The sequence below is a fragment of the Monodon monoceros genome, unplaced genomic scaffold (assembly GCF_005190385.1).
Source record: "Monodon monoceros isolate NGI ecotype Baffin Bay Population unplaced genomic scaffold, NGI_Narwhal_1 Super_Scaffold_5, whole genome shotgun sequence".
Taxonomy (NCBI): Eukaryota; Metazoa; Chordata; class Mammalia; order Artiodactyla; family Monodontidae; genus Monodon; species Monodon monoceros.
The window spans coordinates 108,334,014-108,348,910 of record NW_021703782.1 but is presented as its reverse complement, the minus strand read 5'-3'; the positions used below and the strand labels follow the sequence as shown (position 1 = coordinate 108,348,910).

The following is a 14,897-nucleotide window of genomic DNA, read 5'->3' as shown; positions in this document are numbered from 1 at the left end:
GGCCGGGCCCGGGCGCCGCTGTCAGTCAGCCGCCGCCGAGACAAAGCCGGCCGGGCCGCGCCGCCTCCATCTTAGCGCCGCGCCCGCCGCCGCCGCCGCCGCCGCCCCGGCCCCGCGCCGCTCCGCGCCCCAGGCCCACCTGGTCTGATTCCGCGGGCGCGACTGGGCCGGGCGATGGCGGTCGGGCGGCGGTCGGGCGCGGAGGCGGCGGGATGGCGGCGGATTGCGAGGCGGCGGCGCGGCTGCTAGCTCGCTCCCTCCCTCCCGGGCTCGCTCGTCGCTCGCTCGCTGGAGCCTCGGAGCCTATGTCTAGCCGCTCGTCTCCCTCTCGCGCTCGGCTCCCCGCCCCCCGCCTGCCACCGCCCCCGCGTCCTCCCGCCTCCTCCTGGCGCCGCCGCCGCCGCCCGCAGCCGCGCCTCGGCCAGCGCAGCGCCCCCTGCCGCGCCTCCCGGGATCCGCGACGCCCGCCCCGCCCCCGGGCCCGTGAGGAGGCTGGGGTCCCGGGAGGGGGAGGGGTATGAGAGATGGGGGACCTGGGAGGGGGAGGGCTCGCGGGAGGGGCCCGGAGGGGGGACTGGAGGGCCCAGGGGACGGAGCCGGGAGAAGGGGCCTGGGAAGAGGACCCGGAGTGGGGGCCCTAGAAGGGGCCCGCGGAGAGAAGGGGGAGGGATCCGTGGGGTGGGGGGGGCGGGGAAGGGGAGGAGGCCCAGTGAAGGGGGTTGGGGCGAGAGGCGGGGAGAGAGGTCCGGAAGAAGGGGGGCTAGGCTGGAGGGGGCCGGGGCGGGTGAGGCCCTGACGCAGGGAGGGTTGGGAAGGGAGGGGTGAGAGCCCGGATCTCCGCCCCCTCCCCTTGCAGAACCGCAGCGCCTGCTGCCAGACCGTGAGCCCGGATCTTGTTAAAATACGTATTTGATGTAAGCACGGAAAGGAAACTGAAGTAATAATACATTGTTACTTCAAAAGCAAGGTTGTTGCACAGTCTAGATACTTTATTCCATTTTCGTAAGATGAAACGTAATAAACCAATTCCCTTGAGTGTTTGTGTATTTGTGTGAATGCAAGACAAAAGGTCAGGGAGAATGCGCTCTGCTCTTGGTTACCTCTGCGGTGTGAAGTCGCGAGGGCTGAGGGGGATACTCACTTTTTAATTCTAGATGCTTTGGCAATTAGGAAAACAAACGATTTGAAAAAGCAAAGACAAAAAGAAACGTACCTGGAGCCTGGAATCCAAATCATTTCTGGCAATTGTCCATATACACCGTAAACACCAACGGTGAACGCCAGCCGCAGGGGAGTGGTTGGTCTCATTTAATCCCAACTCAGTGGCAGATATTATTTTTCCAGTTCACAGGTGAGGAATGGAGACTCCGAGAGGTTAAGTAACTTGCCTGAGGCCACACAGTCAGACCTGGGAGGAAAGTTAACCCATTTCAGCCCGAGTAGGACTACGGTTAAGGTTATGGTTAGCACTGAGCAATGTGCCTGGCACACAGTAGGCGCTCAATAAATGTTTGAATGTAGTTGGGGACTTCCCTGGTGGTTCAGTGGTTAAGAATCTACCTTCTAATGCAGGGGATGCGGATTCCATCCCTGGTCTGGGAGCTAAGAGCCCACATGCAATGGGGCAACTAGAGAAGATCCCGCATGCCGCAACTAAGACCCTACACAGCCCAATAAATAAATAAATATGAATAAATAATTTTTTTAATATTTGAATATTGTTGAATGGAGGAATGAGTGTCTGGCCCTTGACCTTGTTGGCTGGGATGTAAGGGACTCTGGAACTCTTTAAGAACCAGGAGGTTACCTCTTTTTATTATCTGGTGAGAGAGAACCAAAAAAAAGATGAAAAGTTTGGAGGGCTTTGAGTGCTCTGAAAGACAGGTGAGGAAATATTACAGATGGCAAGCAGAGAGAAAGTCAAGTGGACAAGTGTTCTGCTCTGGTGGCAGATCGAGAAGGGGAGTGACGCCCTCTGGGGACAGCAAAGGCTGCTAAGTCCGTGGAACTTAAATGGCAGCGGGTGCTTCACTTGTACCACAAACCCCAGGTTTCGTCACGGATTCAGGAAATCATTCTCATTCTGCACTTCTCTGGGGTGACAACAGCCACGATGATGGGTACTGTTTATTGAGCACTTTTCCCAGCTGGGCAGGCTGCTAGGCACTTTACAAGAGATAATTCAATGCTTGGGAGACAGTTATTATTGTTCCCACTTTAGGGTTAAGGAAATCAAGGTCACTAATGGCATGGGTGGTGGAGCAAGGATTTGAACCCAGCAGTGCTACTCTGACGTTTGAGCCTTTCCTGGGGAAAACAAGGCTAAGATGCTGGGGCAGGTAGGGGGGCTGTTGTCTGTGATCTGATGCTGTCAACCGGGGCTGGCACCTGGGATTTCTCTAGGACTGTGAAGGTGCGCGTCTAAGCTCTCCCAGAACTCAGGACCCAGAGAGGACAGAGATAGGAAAGAGGAGGAAGAGAGCAGAGCATGAAGGCTGGACCAAGGCTGGACCTTGGGGTCATTTAGCTCCAAGAGACTGCCTGCGATGTAAAGAGGGACATTCAAGGAGATGGTTTCATTTCATTAAAGTTATTAAAAAGTAAACAGCACTACCCAGGGTTGGAACACTGAAAGGAGGTATGGAATGAGTGCACCGAGCAGGGCAAAGCTGGGGAGAGCTGGCATGAACCAATGGGCAAGAGTTTGTTCAGTTTAGGCTCTTTTTTTCTTCTGCTGCTTTTACATATCAGGAAACTTGCAGCTCTGCCTGTGAGTGGAGAAATCTCTTTGGACCCCCAAACTGAGCCCAAGGGAGAATTTCATCTACCTCTCACAGCAAATTACAGATTTCTTGAATACATAATTTTATTTGTCCCAAAATGTGATCACTGTTTTTTGTTACATTGAAATTTAATATTTTTGCATAATACTTATAAATATATTTCTTGGGACTTTCCTGTTTGTGACACAGTGGTTAAGAATCCTCCTGCCAATGCAGGGGACAAGGGTTTGAGCCGTGGTCCAGGAAGATTCCCACATGCCGTGGAACAACTAAGCCCGTGTGCCACAACTACTGAGCCTGCGCTCTAGAGCCCGCGAGGTGCAACTACTGAGCCCGCGAGCTGCAACTACTGAAGCCCGTGCGCCTAGAGCCCGTGCTCCGCAACAAGAGGAGCCACTGCAATGAGAAGCCCGTGCACCGCAACGAAGAGTAGCCCCCGCTCACCACAACTAGAGAAAGCCCGCGTGCAGCAACGAAGACCCAATGCAGCCAAAAATAAATTAATTTAAAAAAATACTTTTAAATATATTTCTTTATTCATGATTTTCTTTTTTAAAACCATGTTATGGCTAGATATGGATCTCCTTTGCATTAATTTCACGTGGAATATGGGAAGCCCCGTCATTGGTCAGATTCAGGTCTTATTTTTCCTTTCACTCCTTTGGAAATTTGCCTCCCTTTATGCTCCCTCCCTTCTCTCTCTCTTTCTTTCTCTTTCTCTGCTTTTTTCTTCTCTAGCCCCCACTGGACACTCCGACATTCCCTCGATCACAGCCCCAGTCTTGCCGATGGTCGTCATTTTTATACATATCTGTGTCCCCTACAAGACTAGGAGCTCATCCAAATAGACTCACTGAATTATTCATTTTTTATTTCCCCAGCACCTGGACCACAATCTGTGACACTTCGTAGGTGCTTCATGAAAGATGATTGAATGAAACAAGAAAAAAAATGAAGGGAGAGAGAATCTTGAGACTCTCAGAGAAAGAATTTGACCTCTGCTAGTGCTCTGTCCAGTCCTGGCCTCAAAAGAAAGCCAGAAAAGCTTTCCCTCATCAATCCACTGCCTGGAGAGTCTAAGATTTTGCTGGGTTTCTTTCATCCCTCCATCAAGAATACTCCCCTTTTATTGAGCACTTTCAGGTAAGGAAATGAAAACACAGATTCAGTGATTTGCCTGAGTTCCCACAGGGAGCTGGTGACAGAGCTGAGTAGGAAGGAGAACGCACATTTGTTGAGGGTTTGTTGTGGCTGCACCCACTTTCTGTATATCCCAGGCTCTTCACCATGATTTTGTGAGTTAGGGTCTATCATCAACCCCATTTTACAGATCAATCGGTTGAGGCTACCGGATCTTCACCCACCACCGCCTGGCTGTCAGATGGATAGGAGAGCCTCTCTGGCCATCCAGACCTCAGAAAGCTCTGGCAAATCAGTGTCCAACTGAAGGGAAGGGAAGTGGAGGACCACTAGACACTGACCACAAATAGGGAGCCAGCCTTAAAAGCGCTGGTCCAGCCTAGAGCCTGGGGGCAGCCCCCGCAGCCTCTCCTGGGGGCCCCATCTAGCTTCAAGGCCAAGCCTCCCTTCAACCACTCAGAGCCTGCATCTTGTCCACAGCATGGCCATGCACACCACCCACAGGCTCCAGAAAGCACAGAGGCCCAGCCAGCTCACCTCAGCTCACCTCCTCAGTGGGTGTCCAAGCTAAAGCCGGAATCAGGCACTGGGTCTATGCCTTTCCCCTGGACTTGCCCCCAGCATGGAACCATGGTTTTAAAAAAGTGCAGGAGTTGGAGTCAGACGGACCTGAGTTAGATTCTGTCTCTATCCTCATTTACTGTGTGTCTTTAGACAAGTGCCTCTGATTTGTTGAGCCTCTGAAAATTGGGGAAGAGGTCTGTCGTGAGAAGTTGAATGAGATGACGTATATTGGCTGTTAGCACAAGCTGGCATCTAGTGGGCATTCAGCACATGTTGGTTCTTACTGTTATTCCTTTTTCATCTCAGACACATTGGAGCTTCCCTTGTCAGTGATCACTTGCTATGTAGCAAACAGCCCCAAAACTTAGTGGCTTGAAACAACAAATTGTAATTTCTCACCACTTTGTGGTGTTTTGGAAGGGTCTTCTCTTCCACCTTGTATTGACAGGGGTCACTCATGCTGCTGCACTGTCTCTTCCACCATGAGGTGTCTCATGCTCCAGGATTCTCCTTGTGGCCTCTCTCTCCAGCAGAACAGTCTGGGTTTCCTTATAGCATGGCAACTGGCTTCCAAAGGAATGTACGTGGAAGCTGACAGGCCTCTTAGGAGTGCATTCTGTCAGTCAAAGTGAGTCACAGGGCTACCTCAGAACTCCCCCACCCCCACTGCCAATGGAAGGAGCAGCATATGTGTACAGAGAGGGGAAGACTGATGGCAGATTATTTGTAGATAATCTTTCTGGTTCTCAGGACCTTCTGTGCTTCCTCACCCCATGTCTTATCCAAACCTCCACTCATTCTGTCTAACGAAGACATTCCATCTGACTGCAAAAAATATTTACTGAGATCTAGTATGGCAAGACCAGTCACAGTGCTGAGAAATGGCAAGATGAGAAATAAATCATCTGGGACATCCCTAGTGGTCCAGTGGTTAAAAATCCGCCTTCCAATGCAGGGGATGCAGGTTTGATCTCTGGTCAGGGAACTAAAATCACACATGCCGCAGGGCAACTAAGCCCATGCACTCTAGCCCGCATGCCACAACTAGAGAGCCCACGTGCTGCAACGAAGATCTCGGTGCCACAACTAAGACCCCATGCAGCCTAATTAATTAATTAATTAAAAATAAATCATCCCTCTGTTCAAGAAACTCTCAAGTTAAGGGGTTTTCAAAAAAAAAAACCCAACAATAATAAAAACTGATTCATCAAGCTCTCACTACCTCCAGGTGTTACCGAGTCCAAGCTCCTACTGCTTGTGGCAAGACAGGCCAATAAATCAAGACATGAGTTGTTGGGCCAAGAAATAGCGACTTTATCAAGAAAGCCAGCAGACCGAGAAGATGGTGGACTCGTGTCCCAAAGAACCATCTTGCCTGACTTAGAATTCAGGCTTCTTTTATACCGAAAGGGGAAGGAGTAAAGTCAATATTTCCTGGTTCAGGTCAGCCTCCAGGAGGGTTGTGTTAATTTCTTCCTTCCTGCAGTCATTCTCAGGTGGGCCTGATCAGGATGTTTCCTGTGAGCTAAATAAAGATATTTTAGCTTAATGATCATTACCTGGGAGGCAGGGTTCCCAGAGATGGGCCATGATGTATAATTTAAGCTTACAGGCAACATCCCTTTAGTGATCAACCTGTAATAGAATACAAAGTTTCTTTCCTATTACATAGGCATGGGCCCGAGCTGGGTCTGAATCGTTGGAGCCTGGCTCTGAGCTGGTCTAGTGCATCCTCCTGGCCCAGAACTGCAGTAACTTGCAGTACAATCCAGGAATGTGAGGCCTACAATTTGTGCAGTGATCGAATGTGCCAGGATTCCTGGATGGGCCTGCTTTCATACTCTCTGCACCTGTTCTCCAAAAGGCAATTGTACTAATGACAGAGAGTGTGAGTCCCAATTACAGTTCAGAAAATGTAGTCATCTTAACTGGAGGGAAAAAAGAATCCTATTCAGGGGAGAAATCGGTTCCAGCTGGGGAGGCTGGGGGAGCCTTCTTGGGGCAGGTGCTTTTGACACCAGGCTTTGAAGGAAGACTGGAGTTTCATCAGAGGAGACTGGGGAAGGACATTCTTGAACAAAGGCCTGGAGATGGGAGCATCTGGGCACTGGGAGGGGACCACGGGCTGGCTGCTGGCCATCAGAAAAGTGGCCACATCCCAGGGAATGTGCATTCCAGTAGGAATGGGAGCCTTGAGGTAAAAATACGACACTTGGATCTGAACAGGCAGCAGGGCGGCCCAGCACAGACCTTGGCACGCACATCAAGGTGGACAGCATCTGGGTCTCAGCACCTGACACAGGTGGGCTTAAAAGCAAGGTCTCCTCTGAGGGGCTCATGCCAAAGGGAGTTCAGGACAGGGAATGCCGGCAATTTCTCTTCACATCACACCTGAGTCTTAGGAATGTGCCCTCCATTTTCCTCTAAGGAGAAAGACCCAGGAAAAGGAGAGAGCCAAGACTGGGGAATAAAAGAAGTGTGAGGATAAGACTTAAAACTTGGCAACTTCGGGCAAGTAAAAGAAATCACCAACTTACACAGCGGAAGATGTTGGGCACCTCATTCCATTCCTTCTGCTCAGCACTCGGTGTGATTGTTTTCCTGTATTATTTTATTTTGTATTGAAAATTTCAAATGTATATAAAAGTAGAAGGAATATTATTATGTCAGTGTATATCTCTAGAAAGGTAAAGATCTTTTAAATCAGGGGCTTCCCTGGTGGCGCAGTGGTTGAGAGTCCGCCTGTCGATGCAGGGGACGCGGGTTCGTGCCCCGGTCCGGGAAGATCCCACATGTCGCGGAGCAGCTGGGCCCGTGAGCCATGGCCGCTGAGCCTGCGCGTCCGGAGCCTGTGCTCCGCAACGGGAGAGGCCACAACAGTGAGAGGCCCGCGTACCGCAAAAAAAAAAAAAAAAAAAAAAAAAATTCACAAGACCATGATATCATAATCACACCTAAAACCCCCAGCATTTCTTTAACATTGTCAAATACCTCATGAGAGTTCAAAGTTACCTGATTATATTGTTTCATGAAAACAAAACTTGGCAACTTTGGCTGAGAAAAGGCAGTGAAAAATTATTGAGGGATATGGCTTGGGAAGCAAAAGGAAAGAAAAAACTCACTAAGGAGGCTCCTAAATAAAGGATGGGATGGCGAGTACCAGAAAGGCATCCCACCTGCTCCCCTTCTGTACCAATGGCAGAGTTCCCAAATTGTGGACCTCCTTCCCAAGGAACCATGTCAGAATCTTCCTCAACATGGAGCCCCCCGGGAAGCCATACCAACTGAGGGATATGACACGCGACGGGGAGGTGAGGATAAAGGTAGAATAAAGGAAGGTCACTGGCAAGAGAATTTAGGAATCAGGTCTTGCCCTCTGTGTCAGGATCCCAGAAATGTAGGTACTGGAGAAATAATAGATTTTAAAATATAACTTTCTATCATGAAAGGGAGAAGAAAACCCAAAATGGGAAAACAATATTTGCAAACTATATATCTGAAAAGGGTCTAACATCCAGAATATCTAAAGAACACAACTCAATAACAAAAAGACAAACAACCCCATGAAAAAGTGGATAAAGGACTTGAATAGACGTTTCTCCAAAGATAAGCAAATGGCCAATAAGCAGATGAAGAGATGCTCAACATCATTAGCCATCAGGGAAACGCAAGTCAAAACCACAGTGAGATACAACTTCACACGCACTAGGATGGCTATATGGAAAATAACAAGTGTTGGTGAGGATGGAGAGATACTGGAACCCTCATACATTGCTGGTGGGAATGTAAACTGGTGTGCCTGCTATGTGAAACAGTATGGTGGTTCCTCAAAAAGTTAAACATAGAATTATCACATGACCCAGCAATTCCACTCCTACGTGTATACCTAAAGGAGTAGAAAACAGAGGTTGAAACAAAAACGTATACAGGAATGTTGATAGCAGCATTATTCACAATAGCCAAAAGATAGAAAGAACCCAAATGTCTGCCAACCGATGAGGGGATAAACAAAATGTGGTAGAATACTGAAATATTATTTAACCATTAAAAGGAAAGAAGTACTAGGACTTCCCTTGTGGCACAGTGGTTAAGAATCCACCTGCCAATGCAGGGGACACGGGTTCGAGCCCTGGTCCGGGAAGATCCCACATGCCGCAGAGCAACTAAGCCCATGAGCTACAACTACTGAGCCTGTGATCTACGGCCCACGAGTCGCAGCTACTGAGCCCGTGTGCCACAACTAATGAAGCCGCGCTCCTCGAGCCCATGCTCCGCAACAAGAGAAGCCACCTCAGTGACAAGCCTGCACACTGCAACGAAGAGTAGACCCCGCTCACCGCAACTAGAGCAAGCCCGCGCGCAGCAACGAAGGCCCAATGCAGCCAAAGATAAATAAATAAATTAATTAATTAATTTTAAAAAAACTTAAAAAAATTAAAAAAATGGAAAGAAGTTCTGTTACGTGCTATAACATGGGTGAACCCTGAAAACTTTACGCTAAGAGAAAGAAGCCACATACAAAAGGCCATATATTATATAATTCCATTTATACGAAATACCCCAAATAGGCAAAGCCATAGAGACAGGAAGCAGGTTAGTGTTTGCCAGGGGCTGGGGGGAGGGGGGATGGGGACTGACCGCTTAATGGCTGTGGGATTTCCTTCTGGGATGATGAAACAGCTCTGGAACTAGGGGTGATGGTTGTACAACATGGCAAGTGTACTAAATGTCACGAAATTGCACACTTTAAAGTAGTTAAAATGGTCAAATTTATGTTATGTGTGTTTTACCACAATAAAAATAATCGAATTGAAATGGCATTTTTGCTGGTATCCTGGTCAGTTATGTTACTGTCATTTGTTCACGTGCGTTATCATTTAGATTTCCAACCTTCCTGGTGATATTTAGGTTTTAAGGGAGATACACATTTTCTGTTTTTTTTGTTTGGCCGCGCTGCAGCTTATGGAATTTTAGTTCCCCAACCAGGGACTGAACCCAGGCCCTCAGCAGTGAGAGCATGGCGTCCTAACCACTGGACCACCAGGGAGTTCCTTCTATTTCTAAAATGCTCACTTGTCTGGGTCCAAGGGGAAGTGGGGTTTGTGGAGCCAGCGACCCTTCATCCTGTGGCATCTGAGGAGGCTCCTGGGTCCCCATGTGGGTTTAGATGCCCCAACGATGACAAGGCTGCCAGGTTGAGGGGCAGTCTAGTGGATGGCAGATCTATTTTATACCTCAGTCTGAATAGCCATAGTTTGTCTTTCAGCTAAAAATGGTGGTCCCGGAGAAAAGCAGCTAGTTCAGCGGGCAACTGAGTCATACAAGTCCTTTTCTTGGAGACAACCACCGTACCTTGGTACACCTCAGAAAAGTGCCTTTTGTGTACTTCCCATTTTGTCGGACAAGATGCTAAAAAGGTATGTCCTCAAGGGTTAAGCTTTAATAAAATCATTTTTACTCCTTCATCAGGGACATTCTAAAGTAGAACCGGCCTTCCTTTTTTCCTGCAAGAGCATGGCAATGAAGAATGCAATGGCTGGGGCTTCCCTGGTGGTGCAGTGGTTGAGAGTCTGCCTGCTAATGCAGGGGACACGGGTTCGTGCCCCGGTCCGGGAAGATCCCACATGCCGCGGAGTGACTGGAGAGGCCACCACAGTGAGAGGCCCGCATACCGCAAAAAAAACAAAAAAAAAACAACAAAGAATGCAATGGCTAATAGTACCATTTAGAGCCACTGCTTTGATTCATGCTAAGGGGCCAGCAGTTTTACCCACCAACCGTACAAGCGTCTACACAGTGAAAAAGGCAAATGATGTTTTAGTATTATTACGAAAATGGTTTTGACCCTTGCAGTTCCCTGAGAGGACCCCCCCAGGGGTCTGTAGACCACAATTTGGAAATTATCTCCCTAAGCATGTTTCTCTCCTGGTAATTTTTTTTTTATATTTATTTATTTATTTGGCTGCGCCGGGTCTTAGCTGCCGCACTCGGGATCTTCAGTTGCAGCGTGTGGGATCTTTTAGTTGCAGCATTCGTGATCTAGTTCCCTAAGGATCAAACCTGGGCCCCCTCCATGGGGAGCATGGAGTCTTAACCACTGAACCACCAGGGAAGTCCTTCTCCTGGTAATTTTAAAGCAGAACAGATAAATCTACCCAGAAGAAGCAGGCTCATGTAGAGTTACTTTTTGAGCACATGATTCTTACTAGGTGCTCAATAAACACTTTTTGAATCTTGAGTAGTGGCTGCCACCTACAGGGCTTACTACAGGCGAGGTGTTGTGCTAAACATTTTACAAACATTGTCTCATTGGGTCTAGCATCCCCATTTGACAGATGTGAAAAGCAAGGATCAGAGAGGGTAAGGAACTAGCCAACACAGCTGAAGATGACCAGATCAGGAGTCAAACCCAGTTTTGTCTGACTTCAAACCATTGTGCCATACTAAATCTGTCTGGCAGAAAAATCTTTGGCCAAGAGTTAGATTGAGAAGAAGAGAGGAAATTAATTAGAGGAAAATTTAAGAAAGTTTTGGAAATAAGTTTGAATAACTAGGCTGCCTACATAAATCTATTGGTTATTTCCTAGCCAACAAACTCAATGAAGACATATGTGTCCCATTCGCCTGGGCCAGTGGGTTAGCAGCTAATTGCAAGGCTGGTCTAAAGAGGGTATATTAAGAATGATGGGGTACTTCCCTGGTGGTCCAGTGGTAAAGAATCCACCTTACAGTGCAGGGGACTTGGGTTCGATCCCTGGTCAGGGAACTAAGATCCCACTTGCCGCGGGGCAGCTAAGCCTGCGTGCCTCAACTAGAGAAGAGAAAACCCAAACGCCACAACTAGAGAGAAGCCCTCGCGCCGCAGTGAAGAGCCCTCGCGCCGCAACGAAAAATCCCATGTACCTCAAGGAAGATCCTGCGTACCGCAACTAAGACCCAACGCAGCCAAAAATAAATTAAATAAATAAATCTTAAAAAAAAAAATAAAGAACGATGGGGAATTCCCTGGTGGCCCAGGGGTTAGGATTTGATGCTTTCACTGCCGTGGCCCGGGTTCAGTCCCTGGTTGGGGAACCAAGATCCCGCACAAGGGCTGGGTGTACAGGCCTTTTTCATGCCAGTGGAGGACAAGACACAAACAACAGCCAGAGGTAGAAAGACATGCCACTGGGGCCCAGGTGTGGAATCCAAAATGCAGCAAAAATAATGAGACAATTGGACTGCCCTGGGCTGGGTCCCCACAGGTCAGGGGCCACACCTGCCAAAGTTCTTCTAGAGCAGCTAGGCTGCTCTCAGGCGTTTCCCTGAGAAGCTAAGCTGGATCACTCCTGAGGTTATACCCATTCTTTTCACCAGTGAAACACCAGCTGCTAGTCTTCCCAGGTGTTCATTAATGCCTCGGGCCGAACTCCTTGGCCTTCTGGAATATGATCTGACCCCTACTGACCTCTCCAGGCTCATCTCTCACTTCCTCACTTTCCAGAGTCATAGCCTGCAGAATTGGTACCAACAGTTCCCTCTTCCTGGAAGAAACTGTCCCCAGCCCCACACAACCTCCTTTGCTCGGGGGAATCCTACTCAAACCTCAGGACTCAGGTTGGACTTCACCTCTCTCTCTTTTTTTTTTTTTTTTTAATGTTCCCTGCTAATTATTTATCTATTTATTTATTTTTAAATTTATTTTGTTTCGGCTGTGCTGCGCAGCATGCAGGATCTTAGTTCCCTGACCAGGATTGAACCCGTGCCCCCTGCAGTGGAAGAGCAGGGTCCTAACCACCAGACCGCCAGGGAATTCCCATGGACATCACCTTCTTTAAGAGCCCTTTCCTGTTGATACCCACCTCCAAACACCATATCTCCATTGCTTGTTAGGCACCATTACCAGGGATGTCAAGGCTCACAAGAAAGATATGATGCTCACAGAGCTTATGGGCCAGTGTTTTACATTCAAAATACTGCTTGTTGTCTTACTTGCCCACTAGGCTGTAAGCTCCTCTGGAATGGGATGGCGTTTGCATGTTCACTGCTATATTCCTGAATCTCACACTGGCACAGAGTACGAAGGAGCTCAATCAACATTTGCTAACTCAATGAGCAAATGAAAAAGGAATCCATAGAGGGTGTGGAGAAAAGGGAACCCTCCTACACTGATGGTGGGAATATAAATTGGTACAGCCACTATATAGAACAGTATGGAGGTTCCTCAAGAAACTAAAAATAGAGTTGCCATATGATGCAGCAATCCCATTCCTGGGCATGTATCTGGAAAAAACAATTAATTTGAAAAGATATGTGTACCCCGATGGTCACTGTAGCACTATTTACAATAGCCAAGACATGGAAGCAACCTAAGGGTCCATCGACAGATGAATCGATAAAGAAGATGTGGTAATTACATACAATGGAATATTATTCAGCTGTAAACAAGAATGAAATAATGTTATTTACAGCAAGACAAATGGACCTAGAGATGATCATACTAAGTGAAGTAAGTCAAACAGCGAAAGACAAACATCATATGACATCACTTATATGTGGAATCTAAAAAAGTGATGCAAATGAACTTATTTACAAAACAGAAAGAGACCCACAGACTTCGAAAACAAATTTATGGTTACTAAAGGGGAAAGGTAGGGGGGAGGAGGGATAAATTCAGAGTTTGGGATTAGCATATACATATTACTATATATAAAATAGATAACCAACAAGGACCTACTGTATAGCACAGGTAACTCTACTCAATATTCTGTAATAACCTAAATGGGAAAAGAATTTGAAAAGGAATAGATATACGTGTATGTATAACTGAATCACTTTGCTGTACACCGGAAGCTAACACAACATTGTAAATCAACTCTACTCCAATATAAAATAAAAATTAAAAAAGAAAAAGGAACCCATGAAAAGGAGAGGAGAGGAGAGGAGAAAAATAGGTGAAATAGGAATGTGATGAAGTAGGGAACAACCTTTGCACCCACCTATGGATACTTACACTCTCATCATTCCCCAGGCGGTGCTGGAGGAACTGGCTCTGTGGATATAGGGCTGGGGGGAGGGTGCATAAAAGAAACAGCTCAAAGAGGGGTTTACAAACCTGTTGAGGAGCAGCGTGCACACATTTAAAATGCCATCACCAAACAGCATACCTTCAAAAGGTACAACGAATCTTGTGCCAAGTGAGGTCAGAAGTATTGAGAGATCCAAAAAAAAAAAAAAAAGTACAATAATAAGAGAAACGGCTATGCGTCAGGTTGGCTAATGGCTGTGACAAGCAACCCCCGCATTTTACCGGTGCATCTCAATTCAAGTTTATTTTTTACTTCTCCCACGTGGGTTTTCTTGATTGAGTCACTCTGTTCCAAGTAGTGCTGTGGGGATTCGGGAACCTTCCATCCGCTATCACTATCACTATTTCCGCTATTACTTGTTCCACTCTCACTCCAGAGAAAGGCAGACCGGGAAGTGTGCGCCATCAGTTCTACCCACATTCCATTGGCTAGAACTCCGTCTTGTGGCCCCACCTACCGGGAGGGGAGGTTGGGGATTGTAGTCTAGCGGAGTGCCCTGGAGGTAAAGGAAGTGAGGACTGCTAAACACATTAGTCTCTCCACAGCTTTTTTTTTTTTTTTTTTTTTTACTGAGAATCTACTAAATGTCAGGCACCGTGATAAATAAGTTACATTCAGTTGTCATTTTATCGTTACATCACCTCTCATTTACAGAGAGGGAAACAGAGGCTCATAAAGTTTAAGTACATTTTATGAGGCGAAAGGCTCATGCTTGGAGAATCAATGTGGAACCAGATCATTCTAACTCCAAAGGCTGTAACTGAAAAGAAGTAAGGACAGCTTAACACTAGGGAGCTGCTCTGAGACTACACCTACTCATCCGACATCATCGTCATTTAAGAGCTTGAGTGTGCTGGTTAGGCATCGTTCGAGGCACTTTAATATTATATTAACTCACTGGATCCTCCCCAAACGCCTATGAGATAAATACTGTTAATCCCCCTATTTTATTTATTTATTTATTTTTAATTTTTAATTTTTTTTTTGGCTGCGTTGGGTCTTCGTTGCTGCGCTCCGGCTTGCTCTAGTTGCAGTGAGCGGGGGCTACTCTTCGTTGCGGTGTGCGGGCTTCTCATTGCAGTGGCTTCTCTTGTGGCGTAGCATGGGCTCTAGGTGTCCGGGCTTCATTTGTTGTGGCACGAGGGCTCAGTAGTTGTGGCACACGGGCTTAGTTGCTCCGCAGCATGTGGGATCTTCCCCGCCCAGGGCTGGGACCCGTGTCACCTGCAGGCAGATTCTTAACCACTTTGCCACTAGGGAAGTCCCAATCCCCCTATTTTAAGGATGATGAAATTGCACACAGAAGTTAAGTGATTTGCCTGAGGTCATTCTAGGCAGTCTT

At 47.5% G+C, this 14,897-nt stretch overlaps 1 protein-coding gene across 24 annotated transcripts in view; it reads right to left on the bottom strand.

Moving 5' to 3' along the window:
• PRRC2B (proline rich coiled-coil 2B) overlaps positions 1–13,735 on the bottom strand; it is a 102,366-nt gene extending 88,631 nt beyond the window's left edge. For 23 of the 24 annotated variants that reach the window (XR_003790711.1, XR_003790713.1, XR_003790712.1 and 20 more), the window contains exon 1: positions 140–327. The gene's annotated coding sequence lies outside the window, so the exon portion shown is untranslated. Of the gene's footprint in view, positions 1–139; positions 328–1,213; positions 1,409–13,581 lie in introns of those variants that run through there. The other variant, XM_029201990.1, reaches the window with a different exon arrangement.
• Between the last annotated feature and the right edge of the window lie 1,162 nt (positions 13,736–14,897).